This window comes from Sinocyclocheilus anshuiensis, unplaced genomic scaffold (assembly GCF_001515605.1).
Source record: "Sinocyclocheilus anshuiensis isolate Anshui unplaced genomic scaffold, SAMN03320099.WGS_v1.1 scaffold1865, whole genome shotgun sequence".
Taxonomy (NCBI): Eukaryota; Metazoa; Chordata; class Actinopteri; order Cypriniformes; family Cyprinidae; genus Sinocyclocheilus; species Sinocyclocheilus anshuiensis.
Genome location: NW_015541046.1, coordinates 122,403 through 132,987, shown reverse-complemented (window position 1 = coordinate 132,987; position 10,585 = coordinate 122,403).

The following is a 10,585-nucleotide window of genomic DNA, read 5'->3' as shown; positions in this document are numbered from 1 at the left end:
GTGCTTCCGTACACAAGGCTTGAAGACAAAGAAGAGGATGACGTTTTCCGCAGGTGCGCTTTTATACCCGCACTTGCTTTATTGTTTACGTCATAGGCTGCCGCCTGCCAATGTCAAGGGCATTGTCGTTTTTTCATTCATGCTTCAGACACCGGTCACGCTGAAGGCGTTCCCCTAGCGCCCTCTAGAGGACGCAGCGTGGCGTTCCCTTTCGAATGGGAAATGTAACTTCTTGATTAACTGCTCTTCGTCAAATATTTCAAGAACATTCTTCCTCTCCTGAAAGATTTGTGCACGTCTTTGTCTCCTCAGCGCCATCACAAGCCCCTTCTGGCAACTCCTAACCACTTGAGAGACCTCTCGAGCTGTCTTAAATAACTGGGAGAGTAAGAGTGATTCCAACTCCTAACCACTTGAGAGACCTCTCGAGTGGTCTTAAATAACTGGGAGAGTAAGACTGATTCTTAGCTTTAAGAAATTTGTTAACTTGCTTTTATACTTATGTTTGAAAGTAGGAGTAAATTTCATGAATTCTCAGCACTTAAGACTAAAATGGCACTTTGTGAAGCTTGATAAATACAGGCCCTGGTCATCTGGGGCCAGATTCACAGAAATCTTCCTAAGAAATATTAATTTCTTAGGATTTTTAAATGTCTTAGTATAAATTCCAAGAAGTTCTTAAGTGCAGTTCTTGGAAAAAAAAAAAATTAAAAATATTATGTTTTATAAGAACATCTTTTTTTTTCTTAAGAAGAACATGACAGTCTTTATTTGCTTGAATAAATGGTATTTTTTTCTTGAAGACTGACTGATAAACAATGCAAAACATTTCAAAGATTGTGTTTTTGCACAGCTTGCAGATTACCGTAATAATCATAATAATGATAATCATAAGCATGCACAACATTTCTGTCGCTACCAGCTTGACATGAGCGCAGCTTCGCATTTTTAATGCATTATGTTTTTGAACAGTTACTTTTAAAAAGCCTATCTCAAGATGCAGCAATCTATAGAGGGCCAAACATGCAAACAATTTAAATAAATATATAGACTGATAAATGTAATATAAATGTAATAATATGAAAATAAATAATGTCACAAATGATAAATATAAATCATTTGTAAAAAAAAAAAAAAAATTAATCCTGAATTTATTTTATTACATTTTTTTTTTTATTACTATCTTTATTTATTTTTAAACGTATTTTATTCTTTTTATCTTTTATTTACTTATTATTTAAAAATAATTTTATTTATTTATTTATTCAATTAATTAAGTTTTAAGTTTATTTATTTATTTATAAATAAATCATTAATATTTTTATATTTATTTATTATTTTTTATATTGTTTCTTTCTTTCTACTTTTCCGTGTGCAACATGGAAATGAGGGAGGCAGTCCTTGCAGAGTTCCAGTGCGTCATTGGTTGAGAGCTCAAGCAGAAGCATCAGATCATACTAGCGATAGTTTGCTACCGGACTCGAACAGAACCGAATGAGCCGGTTCAAACTACTGTGGAGGTTTGCTGAAGATTACTAAGGGTTCTGACGAGTGAGTTGCTAACATTATGCACATGCGCGTGTATCACCGATGATTTGAACGAGACTCATGCGCAATGTAGCCTAAAGCCCTATTCGGACGGTAATTGTTTCTCATGGGGACGTAAGTGATTTTCACCATTTACAAGGTGATTTAATGCCGTCCGAATCCAGAATGTCAGTGTTTATCTCTCACCACCCCCGTAAAAATCCCCGGCTGAATTAGCTACTGTTTTCTGACAAACACCATGTCAGGCACACAACACGGACACAGATGCAGGCTTCAGCAGGAAGACTGTTTATTATAATAAGTCCAAACAAAAAGGGAAATTCCTCGAATGAACAAAAAACCAGCCGGGGTAATAGGAAAATAGTCCAACAGAAGTACTGAGCAAAAACAGTCATTGCAAAAACACCCGGCAGAGGGCGCTCAATGGCGCGGCCGCATGAGGAATCAGAGGGTGGAGAGGGGAGGCAGAGGCAGGGAAGCCAGCATCCGAGCGGGGCGAGAAAAACTTCAGCGGGGAAGCAGACGCCCGGCCTAGGAAACGGGGAAGGAGAAATAGAAAAACAAAACAAATGGAAGAAGCAAGAAAAACAAAACAATGGAAGAAGCAACAAAAACCTGACAGGGAGCCGACAATGGCACGAATAGACAGGACTAGACAGGACCAGACCGGACGGCTGAGCGTTGGCGAACTGGCGAACAACGATCTAGCACTGGACGACACACAAGAGGGAAAATAAATAGAGCAGGAGACTAACAGAACATTGAATTCAGGTGAGCGAAATCAACCAATAATGAGCAGTATGGGTGGTAACGAGAGGGAGGGAGGAACGCCACAGAAGAGTACATGGTGAATGATCAAAACAAAACACCATGTGTTCACAACATGCAGACAGATACAAAACACAAAAACCGAAGGACAGGGTGATCAAACCGAGGACATGACAGTACCCCCCCCCGACGGACGCCACCAGGCGCTGCAGGAAGGGGCTCACCTCGTCGCCGACAGAAGTCCTCGACCAGCGTCTGATCCAAAATATCCCGGGCTGGAATCTAGCTCCTCTCTTCCGGACCATATCCCTCCCAGTCCACAAGATATTGAAATCCCCGACCCCTACGTCTGACATCTAGCAATCAAACAGAGGACATGACAGTACCCCCCCTCCGACGGACGCCACCAGGCGCCGCAGGAAGGGGCTCACCTCGTCGCCGACAGAAGTCCTTGACCAGCGTCCGATCCAAAATGTCCCGGGCTGGAATCCAGCTCCTCTCCTCCGGACCATAGCCCTCCCAGTCCACAAGATATTGAAAGCCCCGACCCCTTCGTCTGACATCCAGCAACTTCCACACGGTATAGACCGGGGAGCCTCCCCCGAGACGGGGGGGAGGGGGGGTTGGGGCAGAGGGAACAAGAGGGGAATACAACACAGGTTTAACCCTCGAGACATAAAAAACAAGGTGCACCCGACCAAGCATGGTAGGAAGCTTGAGCCGCACCACTGCCGGACTCAGGACCTTGGTGATCTGGTATGGGCCAATGAACCTGGGTGCCAGCTTGCGTGAGGCTACCCAGAGAGGCAGGTTTTTGGTGGAGAGCCATACCCTTTGACCACACACATAACGGGGAGTAGGAGTCCGGTGACGATCGGCCGCTGCTTTGGTCCGCCTATTCACCTGGGCCAAGGCCACCTTAGCTGTCCTTCAGGTGCGTCGACACCGTCGGACGAAAGCCAAGGCAGAGAGGACCCGCTGCCGGACTCAGGACCTTGGTGATCCGGTATGGGCCAATGAACCTGGGTGCCAGCTTGCGTGAGGCTACCCTGAGAGGCAGGTCCTTGGTGGAGAGCCATACCCTTTGACCATACATATAACAGGGAGCAGGAGTCCGGTGACGATCTGCCGCTGCTTTGGTCCGCCTATTCGACTGGGCCAAGGCCACCTTAGCTGTCTTCCAGGTGCGTCGACACCGTCGGACGAAAGCCAAGGCAGACGGGACCGCAGCTTCGGGTTCCTGTGTGGGAAACAAGGGGGGTTGATAACCTACAGAACACTGGAATGGGGACATACCTGCGGCAGAGGCCAGAAGGGAATTATGGCCGTACTCTACCCAGGACAGCTGTTGGCACCAGGAGCTCGGATTGTGGGACGCCAGGCAGCGGAGAGTACGTTCTAAATCCTGGTTTGCCCGCTCGGTTTGGGGATGGAATCCTGATGACAGACTCGTAGAGGCCCCAATCTGGCGACAGAATTCCCTCCAAAACTGGGAGACAAACTGGGGACCCCTATCAGAGACCACGTCGACCGGAAGACCATGAATCCGGAACACGTGATCAACCACCACCTGTGTAGTCACCTTGGCTGAGGGGAGCTTGGGAAGGGGAATGAAATGGGCCGCCTTGGAGAAACGGTCCACCACCGTGAGAATCACGGTGTTGCCTTTAGATTCAGGGAGGCCAGTGACAAAATCAAGGGCCAAGTGTGACCAGGGGCGAGAAGGGATGGGCAAAGGGCGGAGCAGACCAACGGGAGGCGCATTGGAAGTCTTGTTCTGAGCGCACACCGAGCAGGCAGCCACGAACTGCCTGACATCCTTGGCCATGGACGGCCACCAGAATCGCTGACGGATGGCAGCCAGCGACCTCCGGACTCCTGGGTGACAGACCAGCCTGGATGAGTGACCCCACTGGATTACTTCGGATTGTAGTTTAGAAGGAACAAACAGACTACCCGCCGGAACCCCCCTTGGCACTGGGCTTTTAAGTAAAGCCTCCTCTACTCGTCTTTCGATGCCCCAGGAGAGGGATCCCACCACCACCTCCTTGGGCAAAATGGTGTCAACTGATTCCTCATCCCCAGGGGCCTCGAACAGACGAGAAAGTGCATCGGGCTTGACGTTTTTGGACTCGGGCCTGAAAGACAGGGTGAAATTGAATCGGCAAAAAAAGAGGACCCAGCGAGCCTGTCGGGAGCTCAGCCTCCTGGCTGAACGGACATATTCGAGGTTCTTGTGGTCCATCCAGACCAGGAAGGGCTGAGCTGCACCCTCCAACCAGTGACGCCACTCACCCAAAGCCAGCCTGACCGCCAGCAACTCCCAATTACCTATGTCGTAATTCCGTTCTGGGGGACTTAGGCGGTGGGAGAGGAAGGCACAGGGGTGCACCTTCCCATCCTGGGGTGACCGCTGTGATAGGACCGCGCCTACTCCGACATCGGAGGCATCCACCTCAACAATGAATTGATGTTCAGGGTCTGGAATAGACAAGACAGGAGCAGAGATAAACCGGGACATTAATTTATCAAAGGCCTCCTGTGCATCAACCTTCCATTTGAACGGTACCTTCGGAGAGGTGAGTGCCGTTAAGGGTGCAGCAATCTGACCAAAGCTCCTGATGAAACGCCGATAAAAGTTGGCAAACCCCAGGAACCGCAGGCAGAGCCTTACGAGAGTCAGGAGCTGGCCACTCGGCAACGGCCCTTACCTTACAGGGGTCCGCTTTGATCTCTCCCGCAGAAATAATGAACCCCAAGAACGGAACCGACTGGGCATGGAAGACGCACTTCTCCGCCTTGACATAAAGCTGGTTCTCCAGCAGCCGTTGTAGCACCTGGCGAACATGCTGAGTGTGTACCTGCAGAGATGGAGAAAATATCAAGATATCGTCAAGATACACAAAGACAAAGTGATTCACCATGTCTCTCAACACGCCTGGAAGACAGCTGGGGCATTGGTCAGACCAAACGGTAGGACCCGGTGTCCCGTGGGTGTGTTGAAAGCTGTCTTCCACTCATCCCTCGAAGGCAGACGACATGAGAGGCAAGGGGTACCTGTTCTTTATAGTGATGTCGCTCAGGCCTCGATAATCTATACAGGGACGCAGGGAGCCGTCCTTCTTCTTGACAAAGAAGAACCCAGCACCTGCGGGAGATGAAGAGGGTCGGATGAGACCGGCTTTGAGGGTTTCATTAATATACTTGTCCATGGCCTCTCTTTCAGGACCGGAAAGGGAAAACAAGTGACCCTTAGGCGGAGAAGTGCCTGGGAGGAGCTCGATGGCACAATCATATGGGCGATGCGGAGGTAAGGAGGTGGCCCGGGACTTGCTGAACACTTGGCGCAGGTCGTAGTACTCGGCCGGGACCCCGGTCAAATCAGCCGCCTCCGCCTGCAAGACAGAGCACACAGACACAGGAAAAGAGGCAGCACCCAAACAAGATGCAAGACAGATGTGGAGGTAAGGAAGTGGCCCGGGACTTGCTGAACACCAGGTGCAGGTCGTGGTACTCCGCCGGGACCCCGGTCAAATCAGCCGCCTCCGCCTGCAAGACAGGGCACACAGACACAGGAAAAGAGGCAGCACCCAAACAAGACGCAAGACAAAACTGGCTCCATGACAAGACAGAGTTGCTAGACCAATCCACGTGAGGGCCATGCTGTACCAACCACGGGTGCCCCAAAACTATGGGAGCACTCGGGGATTCAAGTAGGCACAGCGTGGTCACCTCACGGTGATTGCCTGAGACAATAAGATTGACAGGAGGGGTAGCATAGCCTTGGCTTTTAAAGGACAGCCTGCTGCGAAGTGACCAGGCTTGCCGCAGTACAGTCAGAGCCCTAGGGCAAGACGTTGCTACTTCTATTGGGGAGTGAGGCGAAGGCGCAGGCTCAGTGGAAGTTGTGTTCAAGAAGTCTGTAGGGGAAACCGGAGACAACTCCTCCGCCCTCCAGGACGGACGAACTGCCAGTCTCTGACGACGGCGGCGAAGGCAGCATATGTGCGTGGCTGTAGGGCAAACACCACAGAACACTGGGACAAGAAAACCCGACAAGAGTTGGGGTCTCCATCATAGGGTGGTGGATTGTTGCGTCGGAGCTCAGGCTCATGACGAGGAAGAGGATGAACTGGACCACTCTGGGCAGCTCCTCGCTGCAGCTCTTGAATGCGAGTGGTAAGCTCAGCTACTTGGTTAGCCAGAAACTCCACCTCCTTTGTGGTGTTGGTCAGTCTGGCTTCATGCTGGCCCAAAAGAGCTCCCTGCTGGGTGACCGCGGTTCTGACAGGATCTGGGCCTGCTGTGTCCATTTTGGCTAGATCGTTCTGTCAGGCACACAACACGGACACAGATGCAGGCTTCAGCAGGAAAACTGTTTATTATAATAAGTCCAAACAAAAAGGGAAATTCCTCGAATGAACAAAAAACCAGCCGGGGTAATAGGAAAATAGTCCAACAGAAATACTGAGCAAAAACAGTCCTTGCAAAAACACCCGGCAGAGGGCGCGGCCGCATGAGGAATCAGAGGGTGGAGAGGGGAGGCAGAGGCAGGGAAGCCGGCGTCCGAGCGGGGCGAGAAAAACTTCAGCGGGGAAGCAGATGCCTGGCCTAGGAAACGGGAAGGAGAAATAGAAAAACAAAACCAAAGGAAAAAGCAACAAAAACCTGACAGGGAGCCGACAATGGCACGAATAGACCGGACTTGACAGGACCAGACGGGACGGCTGAGCATTGGCGAACTGGCGAACAACGATCTAGCACTGGACGACACACAAGACGGGAATAAATAGAGCAGGAGACTAACAGAAAATTGAATTCAGGTGAGCGAAATCAAACAATAATGAGCAATACGGGTGGTAACGAGAGGGAGGGAGGGAGGAACGCCACAGAAGAGTACATGGTGAACGATCAAAACAAAACACCATGTGTTCACAACATGCAGACAGATACAAAACACGAAAACCGAAGGACAGGGTGATCAAACAGAGGACATGACAGTACCCCCCCTCCGACGGACGCCACCAGGCGCCGCAGGAAGGGGCTCACCTCGTTGCCGACAGAAGTCCTCGACCAGCGTCCGATCCAAAATATCCTACTTCTATTGGGGAGTGAGGCGAAGGCGCAGGCTCAGTGGAAGTTGTGTTCAAGAAGTCTGTAGGGGAAACTGGAGACAACTCCTCCGCCCTCCAGGACGGACGAACTGCCAGGCACTGACGACGGCGGCGAAGGCGACCCTCGATTCGTAATGCCATATTGATAAGGTCGTCAAAATCATGCGGCAAGTCATGAGTGGCCAGCTCATCCTGAATGTCATCCTCCAGCCCTGCACGGAACATGGATCGACAGGCCCCTTCATTCCAGTCACAGGAAGCTGCCAGGGTTTTGAATTGGATAGCATACTCCGTCACTGACCGCCCCCCCTGACGAAGCCGTGCTAGTTGGTCGGCTGCTTCCTGACCCCTGGCAGAGCGGTCAAACAGCCTCACCATCTCCTGGCGGAAATCCTCAAATGATGCACAACAGGGAGCTTGAGTCTCCCAGACGGACGTTCCCCAGTCTCGAGCCTTTCCCGTTAGGAGCGTCAGTACAAAAGCCACTTTGGACTCCTCAATTGCATATGTGCGTGGCTGTAGGGCAAACACCACAGAACACTGGGACAAGAAAACCCGACAAGAGTTGGGGTCTCCATCATAGGGTGGTGGATTGTTGCGTCGGAGCTCAGGCTCATGACGAGGAAGAGGATGAACTCGGCCACCCTGGGCAGCTCCTCGCTGCAGCTCTTGAATGCGAGTGGTAAGCTCAGCTACTTGGTTAGCCAGAAACTCCACCTCCTTTGTGGTGTTGGTCAGTCTGTCTTCATGCTGGCCCAAAAGAGCTCCCTGCTGGGTGACCGCGGTTCTGACAGGATCTGGGCCTGCTGTGTCCATTTTGGCTAGATCGTTCTGTCAGGCACACAACACGGACACAGATGCAGGCTTCAGCAGGAAAACTGTTTATTATAATAAGTCCAAACAAAAAGGGAAATTCCTCGAATGAACAAAAAACCAGCCGGGGTAATAGGAAAATAGTCCAACAGAAATACTGAGCAAAAACAGTCCTTGCAAAAACACCCGGCAGAGGGCGCGGCCGCATGAGGAATCAGAGGGTGGAGAGGGGAGGCAGAGGCAGGGAAGCCGGCGTCCGAGCGGGGCGAGAAAAACTTCAGCGGGGAAGCAGATGCCTGGCCTAGGAAACGGGAAGGAGAAATAGAAAAACAAAACCAAAGGAAAAAGCAACAAAAACCTGACAGGGAGCCGACAATGGCACGAATAGACAGGACTAGACAGGACCAGATGGGATGACTGAGCTTTGGCGAACTGGCGAACAACGATCTAGCACTGGACGACACACAAGAAGGGAATAAATAGAGCAGGAGACTAACAGAAAATTGAATTCAGGTGAGCGAAATCAAACAATAATGAGCAATACGGGTGGTAACGAGAGGGAGGGAGGGAGGAACGCCACAGAAGAGTACATGGTGAATGATCAAAAACAAAACACCATGTGTTCACAACATGCAGACAGCTACAAAACACGAAAACCGAAGGACAGGGTGATCAAACCGAGGACATGACACACCAGGGTCGTGTGGTAATTTAATTGCTGTCCGAATCCACATCTCTGAGTTTACGAGAAGAAATCGATTCAAAATTCAGAGTTTAAACCCTTTTTGAGCACTCCTGAACACACCTTACGGTACGGTTGTACTTCGGTGTAATTCTGGTAGTGCTGGAAAGTATTTAAAGGTCCACTGAAGTGCTTTGAAACACGCAGCATTGTTCTGTGTGTTGATGTCATTTAAACTGAAACAGGAAGTGAGGGCGGGACATATCAAGCAGTCCTGCCCCCTTTTTAAAATAGCCAACAGCGTTTCGTTTATATCACAGTTACAGTTTGGACCAGAGCCGTTGAGCTCGGTAAAGCCGCATTTGACAGCTACAATCTCATATTGCTATAAAATATAGCATGCCATTCACCGTACAGAAAATACAAATCCTGTGAACAAGTGACCGATTTGAGCTGCAGCTTCAGCGTCTTTTTATAGTGCAGGGGGCGGGACGCTTCGGGTTCTAGAGAGCTTTTGATTGGACAGAATGACCAGGCTTGCCGCTGATCCATACTGGCGGAAGTGAGAGACTGTAAGTTTTGAATGCTTATATCTTGTAAAAGCGAATTTTGTCATTGTTTTGGAGCACACTAGCTTATAGATAATCTTAAGCCTAACATATTCATACCAAAAGCCCAAAAAATTCCATTTTGATTTCATGGGGACTTTAAAAGAACAATACATCATAACTGCTCCACCACAGCGACTGGGAGCAGAAAGAGAAGAAAAGCACATAAACATTTGAAATGGGTCTTTATTATGACAGCAGCAGGTATGCAATTACCGTCCGAATCGGGCTTTAGTTTCTTTGATAATAAACAAAACGTTCTGGAAATATGCTTATAACTAGTTTTATTAAAAAGGCCTACATTTTTCTTAAAACATGGAAAATCCTGAACTTGAATTTATCAATGAGTTTATAGAGAAAAAATCTGACGTAGGAGGGTCCCCCTGAGCTTAATTAATTCATTATTTACAATCATTCGTATGTCTAATATCCGTTGTAGGCAAGCTGTCAATGCACTCCTTTTCATTATTACTATTTTTATTTTTATTAGGCTACTACATTTTATTATTATTATTGCAAAGTCATTAAAACCTTGCCAAAAAAATGCTGAAAATTAATCAAAATTACTATTCTTTCAAGTACACAGTATATAGTCATACAAACTCATTTGTGAAATCACCACCAGGTGGCACAAAAGGACGGCTGGCATCATTTCTCAGTAAAGCTGGAATTGTGTGGTTTTCACTTGTAAATAAAGAAAATAATTAAATTAAACAGGCCCTTTAAGGTTCTTTTGAAGTTACCGACTGCTCCTTTATCACTGCTTTCTAAGACATCATAAAAAAATTATTCCTGTATCACTGCTGAATCTGACAACAATACCCTCCAGTGAGTTTGGAAGCCATGTGATCATTTTCTACAGTTTTTTTTTTGTTTTTGGGCATTTCAATGTATTTTGAAGTCACATTGAATATTAATTGGGGTAATACCAATTACCAATAATAGCTTCTCTCTCTTTGTTATACTATTGAGCTCCACAAGACCCTCATTTAGCAAAAGTAAAAAAAATAACAAATGAATGAATAAATGAATCTGGAAATAAATAAATATAA